A 20,534-nucleotide genomic window follows, 5' to 3' on the forward strand; every position below is an offset into this window, starting at 1 on the left:
CCTTGACTGCAGGCCTTCAGCAGACCGAGTAACCCCCTGCTGGAGCCAGCGACCTTGGATCCAAGCTGGTGAGCTTTGCTCAAACCAGATGAGCTCGCGCTCAAGCTGGTGACCTCGGGGTCTCGAACCTGGGTCCTCCGCATCCCAGTCTGATGCTCTATCCACTGAGCCACCGTCTGGTCAGGCAGCTCCTTGAATTTGTTAGCCCACATTCTCCCTAGGGGACCCCCATCCAAGCTGGCTCCAACGGTGTTCAACTGTGCAATCCACAGGCCTCTGTGCTGACAAGGGCCTCACACTTAATGTTCTGTCGCCTTCCTAAAGTTCTTAATAATTTTTGTATCAGAATGCCTGTGTTTTCATTTTGCTCTCAGCCCTAAAAATTATGTAGCTACTCTCATCCTCTTTTTTTTTTTTTTACTGAGATAAAATTAACCTATTATATTAGTTTCAGGTATACAACATAAAGATGCAATGTTTGTGTATATTGTGAAATGATCACCACAATCAGTCTAGTTAACATCCATCACCACACAGTGTTACATTAACCATTCTTCTCCTTAACCCCCTACCTGCCTGTGTTTGCGGAGACCAGACCACTCTCAAAGTAGTTATGATTATGCCTCTTCTTCTTGGAGTTCTGGTCCAACCCCAGGCACAAACTGACTTGACAGATGCAACCCTGCTCACAATAAGGACAACCAAGTAGATTATTTACAAGAGATGAAATTGTCCTTCAAGTACCACAGCCACAAGGCAGTGCATAAACTACTTTTATTTTATTTTACTTTAGTTTTTCTTTTCCAAGTGGGAGGAGGAGAGATACACAGACAGACTCCTGCATGCGCCCTGACCAGAATCTACCCAGCAACCCCATCTGGGGCCATGCTCACAACTGAGCTATTTTTAGTGCCAGAGGCAGAAGCTCCACGGAGCCATCCTCAGCGCCCAGGGCCAATGCACTTGAACCAATCAAGCCATGGCTTTGGGAGAATAATAGGGACAGGGGTGGAAAGGCAGATGGTCAGTTCTCCTATGTGCCCTGACTGGGAATCGAACCCAAACATCCACAAACCAGGCCGATGCTCTCCTACTGAGCCAATCAGCCAGGTCCAGTCCTTTGATTTTTTTTTTTTTTTTGTATTTTTCTGAAGTTGGAAACGGGGAGAGACAGTCAGACAGACTCCCGCATGCGCCTGACCGGGATCCACCCGGCATGCCCACCAGGGGGCGACACTCTGCCCACCAGGGGGCGATGCTCTGCCCTTCCGGGGCGTCGCTCTGCCGTGACCAGAGCCACTCTAGCGCCTGGGGCAGAGGCCAAGGAGCCATCCCCAGAGCCCATCCCCAGCGCTCGGGCCAACTTTGCTCCAATGGAGCCTTGGCTGCAGGAGGGGAAGAGAGAGACAGAGAGGAAGGAGAGGGGGAGGGGTGGAGAAGCAGATGGGTGCTTCTCCTATGTGCCCTGGCTGGGAATCGAATCCGGGACTCCTGAACGCCAGGTCGACGCTCTACCACTGAGCCAACCGGCCAGGGCCCAGTACTTTGATTTTAATACATATAGATAGCCAGCATATATCTGGAGGCTTAGAGATAAAATTATCCAAATGCGGTTTTCTGAAGATCCAGATATTTGGTCCCATGTAGACCAAAAACCAAATGACCAAATTTTTATCTAAAGATATGTTTTGGTTGCAGGGCTTGAAATCACATAGACTGACTTACTCTGTACATGAGGATGCCTGGGGGGAGCCAATGTCTCACTCTCCCCCACCTCCACCCCATTCTTCCCTTCCCCATCTCCCACCCTCTTCTCCTCCCTTCCTCCGCCCCACCCTAGGTCCTTTAGGGCAGTTTCAGTAATTTTCCAGATCTGACCCTGAAGGTGTCTCCTTGGAAGGAGTCTTAAGCTCTGCAGAAATCCAGAGGGGGTGCAGGGGTGTGGCCCGCCGGTGGCCAGTCCCAGTCAGAGCTAGGAAGGGGCAGAAGCAAGAACTGGGATGAAATGGGTCACTGCCCCGTGGCTGGCAGCCGCAACTGCTGTGCTTGAGCTTTTACTCTGGGAACAAATCTTTGCTCTCTTCACCAGTGACCCACGTGAACCGTAATTCCCAGCAGCAATAAAATGGGGCAATAAAGAAGGGCTGACTCCACATCTGTGGGGTAAGAGTCCCCTGGCAAGAGAAGACAGAAAGACACAGTGCTTTCATGGAGACAAAAGAAACAGACTCCGAGAAAATGAGATTAAGAAAAAGTCTGGGACTTGACAACGGCCCCTGGATGCCTCCAGACCAAAAAATCCTGTCCTTTAAAAAAAAAAAAAAAAAATCTCTCCTCCTATTTTTATTCCCCCCTCCCTATTTTAAACACCCCTTCTTTTCAAGGTGAGACAGGGGTGAGTTAGAAGGGGGAAACCATGGCTACAGGGTCAAGTCAAGCCAGGAGCTCGGAATCATGGGAGCTGGTGGAGATCTTGGCAGAACCCTACTGTTGGGGTTGGATGGGTTCTGGAAACACCCACGGAACTGGCTACTTCTTCCTTCCCTGAAAACCAGATCATAACAAGATTCTTCCACTGCCTGAAGTGGTGACTTTGTGACCTCTTGTCCTTAGTCACGCCTTCTCTCCCACCCCTGGCCCAGGGACTTCCTCTTTTCCTTGGCAGTCCCCAGTCCGGGAGTGTCGTTTATCAGTCGGCAGCAGAGGGCGATCTGGCCCTGGAGAACGACCAGGTCAGCCCCCCACTGCGTGGCTAGCTTGCTAATGACTTGCAGCTCCATCAACTAAGAGCTAACTCCTCACAAAGGAACACTGTCACTGGGCATCTTCGTTTTCATTCGTGAAAGCAACACCGCCTTAGCTAGCCACTTTCTCCTCCCTCCTGCCTCCGTTCCTGATCTTTCTTCTCCCAACCTCTCGGAAGCAGCAGAAAATGAGCAAGGTCCACAGTGGAGAAAAACCAACCCCAGGACTCTGCGGAGGGAAACTGCAGGGAAACGACCAAGCCCACATGTCATGAAGCTGCAGGAGCGATAGGCGTGTGTGTGTGTGTGTGTGCACGTGTGCGCGTGTGTGTGTGCGCGCGTGCGTGAGAGAGAGAGAGCGAGAGAGAGAAATTGTGTGTACCCAATATAGCAATATTCTCCAAGCTTCAGTATACAGAATAATCACCTAAACACTTGTTAAAATACAGCTCCCTGGGCCTCACCAGGAATTCTGATTTAGTAGGTCTGGAGAGGGTGTGGGGTGGGCTCCAGAATTTGCACTCCTTTCTTTTCTTTTCTTTTCTTTTTTTTTAATTTTTAGAATTGATTTGAGAGAGAGAGAAGCATAAACACAGTGTTCCACTGGTTGACTCGGACCAGGGATCGAACCCACAATCCCGGTGCGTTGGGACGATGCTTGAACCAACTTAGCCACCCCGCCAGGGCCACATTTGCACTCTCCACTCCCAAGAGATTCTAATGCTGCCAGTGGTGGACCACATTTTCAGTAGCACTGTTATACATCAAGTGCACTGAGTAGATTGCATTTGATCTGGGTTAGGGGGCTTGCTTAGATAAAATCCTGATGAGATAGATGAACTCACCCAGAACGGTCAGTCCACAGCCTCCAAAGTCCAGGCCAGAGGATTTCATGAATCAGCCTACTGCTGCTTCCTCCCTTTGGAAAAGGAGCCCAGAATGTATCAACCCAGCTCTGGTTGGAGGAGGCTGAGCTCAGATAATAGGATGGTTTTCCACTGACTGTTTCTTTCATCTCAGCTAGCAGGATAATCACAGTAGGCGCCCCCTTCACGCCTGGGCAGGAGATGAGGATTCTACCTACATAGTCCCTGCCATGTTCAACAGCTTGTGCCCAGAGGCCTCTGTCCTCTCCTCAGCCCCCGCCCCCGAAAACCTCAGCACCGCTAGAATCACGGAGACTTGTGAATGAGCTGATTATCTTCAAGAGAGTGAAGCCCCCAGAGGCACTCTTCCTGTTCATGCAGGTAACCAGATGGAGAAAAGTATCAGTGGGCACTTTTTACTCCTCACTCCCACTTATGGCACAGGCCAAAATCAGGGGACTACTTCTATTGCCACTTTTCACCCAAAGTTTCTCCAAATGGCATGATATTCAATTTAACAAACCTCCTCTGAGCACCCACTCTGTCCACGCCCCGTAGGAGACACTGGGGTGTCACTTTGTCTCTAATCTAGTCCCAGCCCTCAAGAAGCCCATGTTCGCCTGACCAGGTGGTGGCACAGTGGATAGAGCATAAGACTGGGATGCAGAGGACTCAGGTTCGAGACCCTGAGGTTGCCAGTTTGAGCGCGGGCTCATCTGGCTTGAGCAAAAAGCTCGCCAGCTTAGACCCAAGGTTGCTGGCTCCAGCAAGGGGTTACTCAGTCTGCTGAAGGCCCGCGGTCAAGGCACATATGAGAAAGCAATCAATGAACAACTAAGATGTCGCAATGAAAAACTGATGATTGATGCTTCTCATCTCTCTCCGTTTCTGTCTGTCTGTTCCTGTCTATCCCTCTCTCTGACTCTCTCTCTGTCCCTGTAAAAACAAAACAAAACAAAACAAAACAAAAAAAAACAAAGCCTATGTTCAATTGGGGAGAGAGAGACAAACATGTAAGAACAAAATGTGGTAAGAGCACAAAGATCGCAAAAACCCTCCAGGCCATCAGAGGACAGGGAAGGCGTCCTGACAGAGAGGACTGCCATGTGGGAGACATGTATTTGTATTTTAGCATGTAGGCTGTAGGCTGGTGGGATCGTTGTAGCCTAAGGCTTGGTTTGGGACTGAGCCTTTCCCACTCTCTTAATACTAACATCTCTTAATACTAAGATCTTTTCAACACTAAGCTTTTCTCCACACCTTTGACTGTTCCATGATGTGGGGTGGTGCACTCTTATAAGGAATCCAATTTATGCCTCAGATGAGTGGCTTTGTATCAGAGACTTCCCTATTTGTATATTGGATTAAAGGCTTATGCTATATAATAAAGCAGTGGTAGTCAACCTGGTCCCTACCGCCCACCTAGTGGGCATTCCAGCTTTCATGGTGGGCGGTAGCGGAGCAACCAAAGTATAAATAAAAAGATAGATTTAACTATAGTGAGTTGTTTTATAAAGATTTATTCTGCCGGCCTGACCTGTGGTGGCGCAGTGGATAAAGCGTCGACCTGAAAATGCTGAGGTCGCTGGTTCGAAGCCCTGGGCTTGCCTGGTCGGGGCACATATGGGAGTTGATGCTTCCTGCTCCTCCCCCTTCTCTTTCTTCTCTCTCTCTCTCCCCCTCTCTCTCTCCTTTCTAAAATGAATAAATAAAAAAAATAAAAAAATAAAAAAATAAAAAGATTTATTCTGCCAAGCTTAGTGAAAATCCGACATAAAGTACTTGGTCAGTAATTATTATTATATGCTTTAACTTGCTATAACTCTGCTTTATAAATTTTATAAAGTAAAGTTCCTTCCCTACTTTATAAATCACCATTACTGTGGAACCAGTGGGTGGTTAGAAAATTTTACTACTAACAGATACAAAAGTGGGCGGTAGGTATAAAAAGATTGACTACTCCTGTAATAAAGAAAAGACTGGGGGCTCACTCTCTCTGATCTTGCCATCAGCATTGCAGAGGCCTCCCGATCCCATCCTCTTTTCTCAGTGAGTCTATTTTCTTAATTCCACACCGTTCTCCCTCAGGACCCAGAATTACTAGCCGCGCTGGTCCACGGCACTGCCCTGAGATTTGAAGGAGGAATATGAGTTCAGCCGGAGACAAAAGGGCAAAGCCAAAGGGGCATTTGAGTGTTGGGGTTTGAAGGCAATTGGGGTCATGCTGAAATACAGATACAAAGTGAATCTTACGGTATGCCTGAAACCTATATAATTGTATGAACCAACATCTCACCAATAAATTCAATTAATTTTTCTTTTTTATTGCAGTCTGGGATGGGGCTCCTTTCATAGAACCTGGCACTTCAGCCCACTTTGAGCATTTATACCACCACTCCTAAACCCAAAGAGACCAAAGGAAGGTCTGTATGATAAACCCCGATCAAGCTGTCAGCAGGAGGTGCTTTCCCTGCCGGTCCCCCTTGTCCCAGGGACAGACACTAGTGGATGTGGGGGCACCTTTCCCTCTGGAGAGCCACTGTTTGAGGCCGAAGAGGCAAAGTGTTGGGCAGATGAAATATATTTGGCTCACTTTGTTAAAGATGGCACTGCCCACGTGGAAGCCCGTCGCCCAAATGATAATATTAGTTGCCCTTCTTGCTTGGGGTGGGCGTGATTATGTTAATATGTGTTGGGGGAGGGCTTTTGCTCCAAAAGGTTTTGTTTATTTATTTATTTATTTGTTATTTCTTTACAGAGACAGAGAGAGAGTCAGAAAGAGGAATAGATAGGAACAGACAGACAGGAATGGAGAGAGATGAGAAGCATCAATCATTAGTTTTTTGTTGCAACACCTTAGTTGTTCATTGATTGCTTTCTCACATGTGCTTTGACAGCGGGGCTACAGCAGATGGAGGAACCCCTTGCTGGAGCCAGCGACCTTCGGTCCAAGCTGATGAGCTTTTTGCTCAAACCAGATGAGCCCGCACTCAAACTGGTGATCTCAGGGTCTCGAACCTGGGTCCTCCACATCTCAGTCCGGTGCTCTATCCATTGTGCCACCGCCTGGTCAGGCTTGCTCCAAAAGGTTTTAAAAGGAAGATAGATCATGTTGTTCTAGGGGGAAGAGTGATTATGTTCTAGGGGGAGCCCATGCTAGAGGAGAACAAAGAAAGGCCACGTGGGGGAGAGGAGAGGCAGCCAAGATGTTGGAGTGCTGAAGGAGAAGCCAGTTTGTGCAGAGAGAAGGAGATGGGGAACAGAGGTGAATAAGGCTGGTGAGCTAGAAACCTTTGATTCTAGGAAACTCAGATAAGCCAGTGGCTTTGTGAGCATTGAATGAGTGGCTTTTGGAACCCAGTGTGTGTTTTTACTTGCCTGCTGGATGCAAGCTAGAATTAAAAAGGTAATAGCCAAAAAAAAAAAAAAAAAAAAGGTAATGGCCCACCAGTTCTTGGCTCCATGGTTTCATTACCGTCTGTCTGAATCCAATGCGAACCGGCATGGGCCAGGCAGCTGATGGTGGCCGTGGCTACTGGCTTTACACCCAGGTTGTGGGGTCTGAAGCTCAGTCTCCTCATAAGGGACAGTCTGCTTGGCGCTGGTGGCTAAGGAGCCAGGAGCTGTACAGATGAACCGAACAGGCAGAAACCATACATGGGCCAAGAAGACAAGTTTGCGAGCATAAGAAAGCCACCTCCAGGGACTCTAGAATGACCCAGGAGGACCGTGACGGAGTGGAGGCTGTGTAAGTCCGATGGGGTGAGGGGCGAAGCTCACTGCTTGGTTACTGTGACCGTGACCGGATTCTTCCCCTCGCAGATGTGCGGATCACTTCCAGAGCCTCCACCCGTGTTCTCCCCTAAAACAGCTGGGCCCACAGCGCATCCTCAACCTCAATTCCTTTTCCCATCTCTTTTCTCAGTTGCCCTCTTGCCACTTTACCAAAGGAAAAAAAAAGTGTAACCTCTCACTCCTTTTCCTCCTTTCTAATCCTGCTAAAGGATACGTTGTCCTACAGTGTAGGACCCACTGGGACAGCAAAGGGACAAGTCCACAATTATTGTAATCAGGGACCCATACACACCTCACCTTCTCCTTGCTTTCCACTCCTTAGGAGACAAGCGTCCAATATATTTTCACTTAAGAAGTAAAACAATGCTTATTAATTATAAAAATTTGTAACAACTGTTGTTTTGATAAATACAACTACTAGTAATACTTTTTAAACAACTGCGGCTTTCTGTCACTGGAAAAAATTTTTAAGAAATTTCAATTTATATATTTTTGTTGTTGAAAAGTTTGCATAACAGTGGAACAATGAAATGCTTTCAGTCACTGTCTGGAACGCTGAGGTTGCCAGTTCGAGACTGAGAAGCATCTGTGAGTTGATGCTTCCCGCTCCTCCCTCCCTCTTGCCTTTCTCTCTTCTCTGTAAAATCAACCAATAAAATCTTTTTTTTTTTTTTTTTACAGAGACAGAGAGTGAGTCAGAGAGAGGGATAGATAGCGACAGACAGACAGGAACAGAGAGAGATGAGAAGCATCAATCATCAGTTTTTCGTTGCGACACCTTAGTTGTTCATTGATTGCTTTCTTATATGTGCCTTGATGGCGGGGCCTTCAGCAGACTGAGTAACCCCTTGCTCGAGCCAGTGACCTTGGGCTCAAGCTGGTGAGCTTTTGCTCAAACTGATGAGCCCGCGCTCAAGCTGGCGACCTCGGGGTCTCGAACCTGTGTCCTCTGCATCCCAGTCCAACACTCTATCCACTGCACCACTGCCTGGTCAGGCTCAACCAATAAAATCTTAATATATATATATATATGTATATATATACACATACATATATATATATATACAATATATATAACTTCCAATTAGAGTTCATTCACGAATTAGCTAAATCAATGAGGTTATATCAAATTACTGATATTTATATGCATCCTTTAAATTCATTTAAAAGACTGTTTTCATAGTTTTATTATATTAATATTTACAGCAGCCCAATAATTGTATTTTACAACTCTTAGAACTCTCTAAGCTTATGATGCAAAATGTTAGATGTCAACTTTAAAAGTATAAGTAAGTGCATGCTTTTTAAAAACTCTTTCAGAAAGATGCAAGAGAAAACAAGTTCCAGGCCGACGTCATTTCCGGAGGGGAAATCTAGAAGAGCTGTGACTCAAAGCCACTACTAGACTCTTCCAGGAAGGGGCCAGGCCAGCCTTCAGCTTCCTCTCTGGCCACGTCCACCCCTGCCCCCAGCAAGAACAGCAGTCACACACCTGGGAGTCACACAGCCTCGGGGCTGCTGACTCAGTTCTGTACACAATTACCCTGTCTGCAGTGGGTGGGGAACGGGAGGCACTTCTAACTCTACTGATCAGTGATTCTCAAATAAAGCTCATGATCCCCTTTGATTATAAATAATAATAAGCTCTTATACCTTCTATTCATGTAAATTGAAACAATGAGATTAAAATACTTTTTTTTTTCAATTCATACTGATTTGACTCTGTTCAAGGTTCCTCCTCCCACACTGCCTTCACAACGGAACAAAAACAGGCTCTAATTCAGTTACTTAGCTAAAAGCTACAGCATCAGCCTCAGCACAGAAGAACACCCCAGAATGGCTCTTTTCCTGTGTCTCCTTCCCTCTCCCCCCCCCCCCCCATTCCCTCAGGGGCCTCTGTAACTCAGCTCCCTGGACTAGCACACAGACTGCTCTAAAATGCCACTCAAGCATTCTAACCTACGAGGTTGGAGCAGGGCCTTCCAACCCTGGTCCAAGACGTCTGCTACCCCCCACCACCATGGCTCCAAGAAGGACTAAGAGCGGTTTATTTCCATTTCAAAGAAGCTGCACAAAATGCTGTCTTTTTTAGGCTACTTGAATCCCTTTGTTTTTGTCTGGAGTTCCATCAACTCAGTGCAGTCAGCCTGGCTGTCTTATGGGAAATGGAATTAATTAATAAATTATATTTGTCTGTCAAGCCAAAGTCTTCTGAAACATGAAGCTCCACCCCTGAAAGTTAACTTAGCAATGGAAGGTTAGGATTTTGGATTTAATCACCAGCGATTAGGGGGGTGGGGGAGTGGAAGAAAAAAAAAATCACCAGCAATCAAGTGTTAATCTGAAGGAGCAACTCCTTCAGGAAACTGTGCTACAGTGTTGGAGGAGAAACTTGGATTGAAGGGCTGATTCAAATCCTGAGCCTGTACCTTGTTATGACTTCGTAAAGCCAGTACACACGGCCACCATCACAGCCGCCTGGCCCATGCAGGTTCGCATTAGATTCGGACAGACGGTAATGAAACAATGGAGCCAAGAACTGGTGGGCCATCATCTTTAATCCTAGCTTGCACCCGGCAGGCATGTAAAAACACACACTGGGCTCCAAAACTCACTCACATTCAGTGCTCACAAAGCCACTGACTTATCTGAGTTTCCTAGAATCAAAGGTTTCTAGCTTACCAGACTTATTCACCTCTGTTCCCCATCTCCTTCTCTCTGCACAAACTCTGCACAAACTGGCTTCTTCTTCAACACTCCACCACTTGGCTGCTTCTTCTGGCCTCTTCCATGTGGCCTCTTTCTGTTCTCTCTGCTCTCTCCTCTAATGCTAATCTCAAGAACCAAGAGAGAGCAAGCTCCCAGTCTGCCCCCATTTTATAATGTAGATTCAAAACCTTTAATCCAATATACAAAATAGGGAAGTCTCTAATACAAAGTCATTTATCTGAGGCATGATGGAATTTCACCACCCCACATCTAAAAGGGCAGGAAAGGCTTAGTCCTAAAACCAAGCCTCAGGCCATAAGGATCCTGCCTGCCCACAGCCTGCCCCCAACACACATTAATATCGCCTAGGTGATGCCATCTTTAACAAAGTGAGCATAACATATTTTATCTGCCCAACAGACTTATTGGCCAAATTATTGAACTTTGTGCATCAGTTTTTCTCATCTATGAAATAGCAGTCACTACCTCATAGGGTTGCTCACTGGATGCAAGGAGATGATGTATTTGAAGTGCAAGATGTGCGACACCATAACTGTTCAGTCAGTGTTGTCTTAAAATTCTTTCAAGGACCATACCCCAAAGTGGGCAGTTCACTGTGACACAGGCACATCTCCCTCCCTCCCCATCTGCCTGCCCATCATTTCCCTTTTCACCCTCAGAAATCATGGGTGTTTTGGACAATGTTGAAAATGCCTGAAACAAAAGCAGAGGGAAAGTGTAGGCTGGTTCTGGAGGGCGTGTGCCCATCTCTGTGCCCTGCGTTATGGCTTGGGCTGGGCATGGCTGAGAGGGCATCTGGGCTGCTGACACAGAGGAAGAAGGTGAGGTCAAGGTCCTGTTCTCAGGGAGCTCACCCTAGAACGGGGAACCCGGAATGACGCTTGGGAAAGACCCACCCAAATCAGATGTGAGTGAGTATAAATATTGACTGTGGAAGGGCTGGAAGGGAAGTTCTCTCTTTACGGGTACTTGCAGAGTCACTGTGGGTGGCTTATCAAGGAAGCCTTTGTGCCGTCCCCTCACTCCAGCCCGCGCCCTCCACCTCCACCACGCCACAGAACCTGCCCTAGAGCACAGCTTACTCAGGCCGCTCAACTGCACGTTGACGATGCCTACGGAATCAAAAGACTTCACGGCCTCTCCAGTGTGAACCACCCGATCGCCCGTGCCTCTCTGACGTGTGCCAGATTGCTGTACTCACTGTCCTCTGGACTCACCCTGAGCTTGCTTGGCCCCTGGACACCTTCCTTTTATTCTCTATTCTCGATCGGGATTGACCTCTCTTCCCTCCCATGTCACTTGCAGCTCCTCCCTTTAGAACTTCCCCTAATCTTCTAATTCCTTCAACATTCTTTTTCCTTTTTTTAATTTTTTTTTTCTTTTGTGGCAGACACAGAGAGAGTCAGAAAGAGAAGGACAGATAGGGACAGACAGGAAGGGAGGGAGAGAGATGAGAAACATCAATTCTTCATTGCGGCTCCGTAGTTGTTCTTTGATTGATTTCTCATATGTGCCTTGACCGACCGAGTGACCCCCCTGCTCGAGCCAGCGACCTTGGGTCCAAGCTGGTGAGCCTTGCTCAAACCAGATGAGCCTGTGCTCAAGCTGGCGACCTCGGGGTCTCGAACCTGGGTCCTCTACATCCCAGTCCGACACTCTATCCACTGCACCACCACCACCGGGTCAGGCAACATTCTTTCATCTGAAATTTGCGCTTATCATCTGCTGCCTGGGGGCTAAAGTTCTTTGTAAAAAAAAATATTTTTCAAACCAGTTATCAGATAGTTAAATTCTTAAGGGTAGGAACAATGTCTGACTCTGGACGTACCCTCGACCAGCACTTAAAATGTACTCAGAAAGCAACTGTTGGCCCTGGCTGGTTGGCTCAGAGGTAGAGCGTTGACCCAGTGTGTGGATGTCCTGGGTTTGGTTCCCGGTCAGGGGACACAGGAGAAGCAACCATCTGCTTCTCCTCCCTCCTCTCTCTCTCTCTCTCTCTCTCTCTCTCTCTCTCTTCCCTTCCTATAGCCATGGCTTGATTGGTTTGAGTGCATTGGCTCAGGGCACAGAGGATGGCTCTGTGAAGCCTCTGCCTTAGGTGCTAAAAATAGCTCAGTTGCAAGCAAGGGCCCACTTGGGCAGAGCATCAGCCCCAGATGGGGATTGCCGAGTGGATCCTGTTGGGATTGGGGGTATGCTGGAGTCTGTCTCTCTAGCTCCCCTCCTTTCACTTAAATTTAAGAAAAGAAAGAAAAGAAAGTGACTGTTGAATTGAACCAGAGCTGAATAACCCTTCCTTCCCCCTTGAGACCTTTATCCTGTTTCTTCTCCTACCAGTATCCCTCCTGAAAAGCAGAATTGAGTCTTCTTATTTTACTGAGCAGGAAACTGAGGCCTGGAAAAGAAAAATAATTGGTCCAGAGGGAGTTGGGGGTGGGCATGCAGCAGAGGCCAATATAGAAACGTCCAGACAAAAGCAAATCAGTGGCGACTTTGCCTGTCATTGTCCTGTTTAGTGTCTGTCATGTCAAGGCTAGGGTGACAGCCCGGGTGGGTTAAGCCCTGAATAACAAGTGCAGGTTTCCAGCCTGGGATGAAATAATGCATCTCTTAAACTCTCTTCTAAGAGAGAATTTTTAAAAATGAAGAGAGGAAAAGGAAATGAGCCTCAGAGAAATTCACTGCAATGTAAAATCATACGCAGCTTTCAAAGTCTATGTTTTTCTTCTCCCTGGAGATACCCTGGACAGTCTGTCACTGCTCTTTCTCGTCATATAAATTGCTCTGCTTGAAAGGCAAGTGGGGGTAAATATAGCAGCAGTATCTCTGATGTAACATTCTCTGACCAGGCCTGAACATGTCCTTGACACTCTCCCTTCAAAAGGAAGGGGGTGAGAAAGTATGTCCTTGCTACTGTGTATAAAGAGGGACTCCTATTCCCAGCCATCGCCGGGGACAGGGGGCACTGGTGAGTAATAAAGAGTAAAAATAAAGAAGTGGATAATGCTAGCGGATCCGTCAGGTTCCCGCGTTTGGCTGTCTCAGGCAGGCGGGCAGAGCCAGGATAGACCAGCAGCAGTGGCCGGCGGCTGCGGAGAGGTGGAGGTGGCCTGCGGCGCACGGGTGCAAACCACAAACCTCGTGCAGTTCCCCTCGCAGCCCCGCCCCTGGCTTTGAACAGTGCCCTGACTAACGTGCGGACTGAATCCGACCCTCCTTTCACTCTTTCCAGTCCTTCTTTTCCTAAAGCAACAACGTAAGGCTAGTAGGAATGAAACTTGAATTTGAAACTGGCAGAGTACACATTAAAATGACAACAACTGTGGTTAATTCTGGGGAGAGGACTTGGTGGGTGAGAGTAAGGTGAGGAGTCGGGGCTGGGAGGAGGGCGGGGTGGAGAGTGGCCCAGGACTGGGTTCTGAGTCTGCCGACTCTTTCACAACCAGGATGACTCATGGAATTACTTGTGCAGTTCTTTCAACTGGAGGAGAGCAGGGAGTGAGGGTGCAGGGAGGGAGGGAGGGAGAAAGGATCGAGAAAATGCTCACCTGTAATTTATACATGAAACTTGATTTAGACATATTATGGACTCTAAATTACCCCCAGGTAAAATGGCTGCTTGGAAGATTAACTGTGATTATCTCATTTCCAGTGTCTAGGATGATGTCTCAATTCTCTTTTAAAAAGCTTACACCCCAATGTAAAATTTAAATTATGCACCACACATACATAATTTATCTATGTATAAGTTATTTATAGTAATTATATTTATAAATATAATTTATATACACATTCTCCTTTGTCTATCGATTACTTTGTTTTCTTGTGATGGTACTGCTGGCTTGAGTGCCCCCCTGCCCCCCATTTGAAGACCACTAGTCAAATGAACAGAGCAGTCCTGTGTTAGGGGTTAATGTATACCTTCATGCACATAGAATCCCTCACACAGTGCCTGGCATATGCTAATTGCTTCATCTCTTCCCTCTTGTCTGCAGAAGAGGGTAGGGCCAACCCCAAAGAATTTCAATTTGTAAGCATCTGGTCCAGGAAAGTTGGAGCTAAGAAGTGCTAAATATGGGTTAGACTAGTATTGTCCCAATATGTCAAGGCTGTGGGTTCAATCCCTGGTTGGGGAACATGCAGGAATTAACCAATGGGTGTGTGGACGGGTGGAACAACAAATCAATGTTACTCTCTCTCGCCTGACCAGGTGGTGGCACAATGGATAAAGCGGTGGACTGGGATGTGGAAGATCCAGGTTCAAGACCCCAAGGTCACCAGCTTGAGCACGGGCTCATGTGGTTTGAGCAAGGCTTACCAGCTTGAGCCCAAGGTCACTGGCTCGAGCAAGGGGTCACTTGGTCTGCTGTAGCCCCTCGGTCAAGGCACATATGAGAAAGCAATCAATGAACAATTCAAGTGCCGCAACGAAGAATTGATGTTTCTCATCTCTCTCCCTTCCTGTCTGTCTGTCCCTATCTCTGACTCTCTCTGTCTCTGCCACATAAAAAAAAATGTTACTCTCTCTCTCTAAAATAAATCAATAAATGGCCCTGGCCGAGTAGCTCAGTTGGTTGGAGTATCATCCCAATATGCCAAGGTTGCAGGTTTGATCCCTGATCAGGATATATACAGGAGTCAGCTAGTGAATGAATGAATGAATAAGTGAAACAACAGATTGATGTTTCTATCTCTCTCTTTCTCTGTTCCATCCCCTCTCTCTCTCTCTCTCAAAATCAATATATATATATATATATATATATATGGGCTACAAATCCACTGAGTGGCCAAGCTAAGTATCTCAATGAACTCTTCTTGTACCTCTGGCTCATTTCTAAACTAGTGAAAATGTCTAAATTACTAGCTTTTAGATTAACTGTCTTTTCTTCTCCCTTCTCCTGGTGCGTCTAGTTGAGAACTTTAATTTACACCTCATTGTGCCTGTGAAGTAAACCTTCAGAGGAGATAGACATGCAATAAGCTCTTTGATAATCAAGTTAAGTACTGGGCTGATTGCATTCTGACTTCTCCCGGATCACAGGACACAGTGAGAGCAGGTGACGATGTGTTAGTATTAGCATTATTAACATCATCATACCATCAGCTCAGCGTCCGGCTTCCGTGTGTGAACTGGGTTTTAATAATGTGCTTTAAAAGCCTGAGCAGCTTCTCTGGCCTGAGGGAGTAAGCCAGCAGCCAGGTGACTCCTGATGCTGAGCCCCCTGTGGTAGTGACAGGGAGGGCTTCTGGAGGGAAGTCCCGGCTCTCAGCGTGCTGCGGGCGGGCGCGCTCCCGGAAAAGCTGACCTAATCGCCATCTGGAAAAACAGAGCCGTCCTGTGGAATGCAAGCACCATTTGGAGAGGTCAGAGAAATCCACAGCCCGGGGCCTGTCTGCCTGGTGCCAACCCAGCCACAAGTCCTGCTCTCCAGTTTATGAAGCACTCCGAGAGGCAGGCGATCGCAACACCAGGCAGGTTCTACAAAGTTAAAGGGAAACAAAACAAACACGGAAAGAAGGTGAAGAGGAAAGAAAAGACACCAAGGCTGTGCCCTGGACACGTCACCCAGCTGTCGTCTCACTTTCCCACTTTTCCGAGAGTGAGATCGTCCCCGTTCTATAGGAACTGAAGCTCACAGGCCCCCATGTCCAGGACCCACAGCAACGAAGTGGCAGAACCAGAAGTTGCACCCTTACCCTTTGATTCTTGCCCTAGTGAGCACACCCTCCACAGCCCCACACGGGAAGACTGAATCCCAGGGTGTTTTTTAATTAAATGCATCGAGGTGACATTGGTTAGTAAGCTTACACAGGTTTCAGGCGCACAATACTATGACATGTCATCAGCATACTGCATTGTGCGCCCACCACCCACAGTCAGACCATCTGCCGGCACCATCTATCCGGTCCTCTTGAATACCCCCGCACCTTCCAGAACATTGTACAAGATCTCCAAGGTCACACAGGTCCTAAACTGCAGAGCTGGCACCTGTCTGTGATTCAGATCTCAAGGTTGAGGTGATACTGTGTGCACAACAAGATATTTTGTTTGCTGATGGGAAACAAAAGTGCAGTGGAAGAAAAAGAGATAACATACATAAATTGACTTATCCAGACCAGATTAGTTCATTTAGCTTGGGGGTATGGTTTGTAGGAAGAGACCCCTAAACTAAAGCTTCACACTATGAAATTACAAATCAAAGCAACAAATAGGGTCTGAAATGAAGTAAATCTAGGGGGCTATGCTGACTAGAGAACAAAATCTGAAATTTCTCTTCTTGGCCTAAGCAAGTCTTTAAAATGGCAACTTAGGCCCTGGCCACATAGCTCAGTTGATTGGAGCATTGTCTCAATATGCCAAGGTTGTGGGTTCGATCCCTGGTCAAGACACATGCAGGAATCAACCAATAGCGGCATGGATGGGTGGAAATCAATCTCTCTTCCCCTTCTTCTCTCTCTCAATCAATCAATTAATGGCTTTGGCTGGGTAGCTCAGTTGGTTGGAGGGTTGTCCCAACACACCAAGGTTGCAGGTCCCATCCCTGGTCAGGGTACATACAAGAAGCAACCAATGGATACACAACTAAGTGGAACAACAAATCAATGTTTCTCTCTCTCCTTTTATCTCTCTCTCTAAAGCCAATAAATAAATTTTTTAAAAATTTAAATCAATGAATAAAATTTTTTAAATAAGTAAAATAACTTATTTTTTGAATAAAATGATACATGTTCATTATACAACATTCAAAACATACAAAAGATATAACAAGCAAAGTCACTTCCTCTCACTCCCCTGACTGCTGGCAGCTGGCCTAACCCCCCACAAAGCATCCAGAAGACCTTGAGTCAACCTAAACAGTGAGGTCTTAGTTCTGATTGGAAGGCCCTTCACATGGTATGATGTGAGAAGAGGGGAGGGATGCAAAGCTTTGTCTGAAAGATAGCTGCTCTGGTCTGGCACCACCCTCCCCTTGGGCCTAGCAGGAAATGCTTCCAGTGAGGATAATCCATACTGTAAAGGCATTTCTGTCTACCAATCTAATCATGAGTTTTTTTTCAGGTGATTTTGTTCTCTCCACTCTCTCTCTTCCTCACAACAAACACCTTCTGGGGAAGCTCTAAGGGACTCTCATTGGCAAATCTTATTTCAGGATTTTAAGTGTAACCCATTTTCCCCATGGCTCCACGTTTTCCGGAAGAGACAGCTAGACACAAGCAGGGTTTGCTAATGGGTGAAACTCAGGGATTTACAATTGAGTGGCCTTTTCTCCTTCCCAATGCCCAATTTCTGACCTCTCAAGAGCTTACTTTATGAAGATTCGTGCCCTTTGCTCCCTTTTGAAAGAAGTGGAAACGGTGGAGAGGCTCCCTTGGGACGCTCCCAGCTCCCCGCTGTTTCTCCAGTCTTCTTTAGGGTTACAGTTGATATAGCCACGGGGGCAGAGCTTACACCTGCTTTGTCTGTGCCTTTCCAACCAGGACTAAGGCTTGGCCCAACTTCACTGCTCTTTCAAGACTCCGTCCTGTTCCAACCTGTGTTTGGCAAACTCTAACAGATGATCTGCCCCGGCAGTTCTCTTCACCTCTTAGCTTGGTTTTGGTCTCTACTGAAATGTAATTAGGCGCCATTATCTACCCCTGAATCGGTAGATTCAAATGCCCCTTCTTAGTCCTTAGTGACCCCCAGAGTCCCTTATTGCATTTGTTACTACAAACCACACCCTAAGGGATGGTTCTGTGTTTTGTTTTGTTTTTTTGAAATTAAAAAAGATTAATTACATGAACAGTATAGTAATAATTAATGCAGTTCTAAATAAAAGGCAGAAAAAGTTACCTTCAATATTAATTCAGGCCCTGGCTGGTTGGCTCAGGGGTAGAGCATCGGCCCAGCATGTGGAAGTCCCAGGTTCAATTCCCGGTCAGGGCAAACAGTAGAAGCGCCCATCTTCTTCTCCACCCCTCTCCCTTCCCCTTACTTTCTCTCTCTGTCTCTCTGTCTCTCTTCCCCCCCAGTAGCAATGACTTGATTGATTTGAGTGCATTGGCCCCAGGTGCTGAGGACGGCTCCCTGGAGCCTCCACCTCAGGTGCTAAATAAATGGCTCAGTTGTGAGCTTAACACTTGATGGGCAGAGCATTGGCCCAAGATGGGGGTTGCTGGGTGGATAACAGTGGGGCCCCTGTGGGAGTCTGTCTCTCTATCTCCCCCCCTCTCACTTGGAAAAGAAAAAAAATTTTAGTTATTAATACAAAGATAAGTATATATTTATATAGTTCATCTTGGAATATGGTATGCAACATTCGACAACAATGAGATAAATCTGTAAGTATGAAAAAACCCATAGTGACTACAAAGTGAATAGCATGATGCATAAAATAATCATTATGCAGTACTATTTGTGTGTGTGTTTTATTTTTTATTATTATTATTTTGTGTGTGTGTGTGTGTTTTTAGAGTACATTTATTAAAGCTGGGGACAGTGAAATAAGGATGGGCTAAAATAAAAAATAAATAAATAAATAAATAAAACTGCACTTAGCCTCACCAGGCGGTGGTGCAGTGGATAGAGCGCCGGACTGGGGTGCGGAAGGACCCAGGTTCGAGACCCCGAGGTCACCATCTTGAGCGCGGGCTCATCTGGCTTGAGCAAGGCTCACCAGCTTGGACCCAAGGTCACTGGCTCGAGCGAGGGGTTACTCGGTCTGCTGAAGGCCCGCGGTCAAGGCACATATGAGAAAGCAATCAATGAACAACTAAGCTGTTGCAATGTGATTGATGCTTCTCATCTCTCTCTGTTCCTGTCTGTCCCTATCTATCCCTCTCTCTGACTCTCTGTCTCTCTAAAAAAAATAATAAAATAAGGATGGGCTTAGGACAGAAGAAGCAGCAGGAGAGCCTGGGGGGCTGCTCTGGCTCACTGGGAGGTCTGAGAAAAGGGGGCCTTGGAGACAGTGCAGGAGGTCAGTCCAGGACAAGCTACTACTGCCCACTGCTCCTCCGGTTGCAAGTCTCATGGGGACCCTTAGAGTCTAGGAAATGCACGCCTGAGAGGGAAGAAAGCATGGGTGTGCTCCTGGGAGGAAGAGCGCCCATTTGTGTATTTTTATAGCTATATATCATGCTGAGATATGTATGCGAATTTTCTGGCAGGACACACAAAACACTGTCTAGAAGCACTGGTTGCTTCTAGACCCTAGAAAATGGGAATAGTGGGTAGAAAAAGGGTTTTACTTTTCTGAATTGACTTTACCATCTAAATGTATTTAATTTGAAAAATATAATCATTTAAAACAAAAGTGCTTGTGCACAATCATTCTTTTGATTAATAAATTTTTTTTTTAATTCATTTTAGAAAGAAGAGAGAGAGAGAGAAGGGGGGAGGAGCAGGAAGCATCAACTCCCATATGTGCCTTGACCAGGTAAGCCCAGGGTTTCGAACCGGCGACCTCAGTATTTCCAGGTTGACGCTTTATCCACTGCGCCACCACAGGTCAGGCTGATTAATAAAAATTTTAATTTAATGTCTACACATGTAACATGTAAAGTTTATTAATTATGAAATTAATATTCAAGTTTTATTATATTTGAAAGGTATTTGAAGATTAGGTTTTATTTTATTCTATATATATTCACAAGATTGTATCACTTTTGAAAAATGATAACCAAGCATAAATTAAACATTATTCAATGTTTTCAAGAGAAAAATTATAAAATTCTGTCAAAATTTTACAGCAAAAGTTTATATTTGCTTTGGGATGTGATCATATATATATACTTTTAAAGATTTTATTTATTGATTTTAGAGAGAGGGAAGAGAGAGAGAAAGATGGGGAGGAGCAGGAAGCATCAACTTATAGTAGTTACTTCTCATATGTGTGTTGACCGGGCAAGCCTGGGATTTCGAACCAGCAACCTCAGCATTCCAGGGTGACGCTCTATCCACTGTGCCACCAAAGGTCAGGCTGATTATGTATTTTAATATGCATATGTGATACCACACAGACTTTCTAAAGGTAGCAATGCCAGAGCAGAAGAGGCTCTTAAGATGGAGTTGGGTAGCATGAACTCCAAACTTTATAAAAAATAGGTCTGCCTGTGGTGCTTGGTAAATGACTATCTGATGTGAATACGGAACGACAAACCAGTTATGAGATGAAATTGTTGAAAGGAATTCACTACCCCTCTCTGACTAGACAAGTCTATGCCTTGCTTGTTCTTGCCTCCATCTATTTGCTCTCACTGCTGCCCTCCCTCCTTACCGTGGCTCTGAAGTCTGGTCACCCCTTAGGGACGGCAGCCACTGCTTCCAGAAAGGAGCAGCATGTCTGCTGGTGAACCATGTAGGGTCCACTTTTCTTTCCATCTTCTTAACCAAGGAAGATACTCTTTTTATTTTTTT

At 46.2% G+C, this 20,534-nt stretch overlaps 1 long non-coding RNA gene across 1 annotated transcript; it reads left to right on the forward strand.

Annotated features, from left to right (window-relative positions):
* The first annotated feature begins 12,984 nt into the window (after window positions 1-12,984).
* LOC136315474 (uncharacterized) lies at window positions 12,985-14,687 on the forward strand. Its single transcript, XR_010727512.1, has 2 exons — window positions 12,985-13,103; window positions 14,346-14,687. It is a non-coding gene; the product is annotated as an uncharacterized lncRNA (long non-coding RNA).
* The last annotated feature ends 5,847 nt before the right edge of the window (window positions 14,688-20,534 follow it).

This window comes from Saccopteryx bilineata, chromosome 11, assembly GCF_036850765.1.
Source record: "Saccopteryx bilineata isolate mSacBil1 chromosome 11, mSacBil1_pri_phased_curated, whole genome shotgun sequence".
Classification (NCBI taxonomy): domain Eukaryota; kingdom Metazoa; phylum Chordata; class Mammalia; order Chiroptera; family Emballonuridae; genus Saccopteryx; species Saccopteryx bilineata.